We start from the raw sequence: 1,432 nt of genomic DNA, 5'->3' as shown, positions 1-1,432 counted from the left end.
CCACAAAGTAGTGCTCACATCAGGATTCAGGGAGAAGGAGCAATGACCCCACAGGAGAATGAACCAGATCTACCTGCTACTGTTGGAGGGTCTCCCACAGAGGCAGGGGGGTGGCTGTGGCTCACCACAGGGACAAGGACACTGGCAGCAGAAGTTCTGGGAAATACTCCTTGGCATGAACCCTACCAGAGTCAACCATTAGCCCCACCAAACACCCTCTAGGCTCCAGTGCTGGGTTGCCTCAGGCCAAACAACAAACAGGGAGGGAAGAGATTAAAGTTTTACTCAGCTCTGCCGACAAAGCAACACCCAGCTCTACCCACCACCAGTCCCTCCCATCAGGAAGCTTGCACAAGCCTCTTACATAGCCTCATCCACCAGAGGGCAGACAGCAGAAGCAAGAAGAACTACAATCCTGCAGCCTGTGGAAAGAAAACCACATCCACAGAAAGACAGACAAAATAAAAAGGCAAAGGACTATGTACCAGATGAAGGAACAAGATAAAACCTCAGAAAAACAACTAAATGAAGTGGATGTAGGCAACCTTCCAGAAAAAGAATTCAAAATAATGATAGTGAACATGATCCAGGACCTTGGAAAAAGAATGGGGGTAAAGATAAAGAAGATGCAAGAAATGTTTAAAAAAGACCTAGAATTAAAGAACAAACACCTAGAAGAATTAAAGAACAAACAAACAGAGATGAACAATACAATAACTGAAATGAAAACTATACTAGAAGGAATCAGAATAGCAGAATAACTGAGGCAGAAGAACGGATAAGTGACGTGGAAGACAGAATGGTGGAATTCACTGCCATGGAACAGAATAAAGAAAAAAGAATGAAAAGAAATGAAGACAGCCTAAGAGACCACTGGGACAACATTAAAGGCACCAACATGCACATTATAGTGGTCCCAGAAGAAGAAAAAGAGAGAGAAAGGACCAAGAAAATATTTGAACAGATTATAGCCAAAAACTTCCCTAACATGGGAAAGGAAATAACCACCCAAGTCCAAGAAACACAGAGAGACACAGGCAGGATAAACCCAAGGAGAAACACACTGAGACGCATAGTAATAAAATTGACAAAAATTAAAGAGAAAGAAAAACTATTGAAAGCAACAAGGGAAAAAGGACAAATAACATACATGGGAACTCCCATAAGGTTAACAGCTGATTTCTCAGCAGAAACTCTACAAGCCAGAAGGGAGTGGCATGACATATTTAAAGTGATGAAAGGAAAGAACCTACAACCAAGATAACTCTACCTGGCAAGGATCTCATTCAGATTTGATGGAGAAATCAAAAGCTTTTCAGACAAGCAAAAACTAAGAGAATTCAGCACCTCCAAACCAGCTCTACAACAAATGTTAAAGGAACTTCTCTAAGTAGGAAACACAAAAGAAAAGGACCTATAAAAACAAACACAA

This window comes from Stenella coeruleoalba, assembly GCF_951394435.1.
Source record: "Stenella coeruleoalba genome assembly, chromosome: 3".
Lineage (NCBI taxonomy): Eukaryota > Metazoa > Chordata > Mammalia > Artiodactyla > Delphinidae > Stenella > Stenella coeruleoalba.
The sequence above is the reverse complement of the archived record's forward strand: the minus strand, read 5'-3'. Positions refer to the sequence as shown.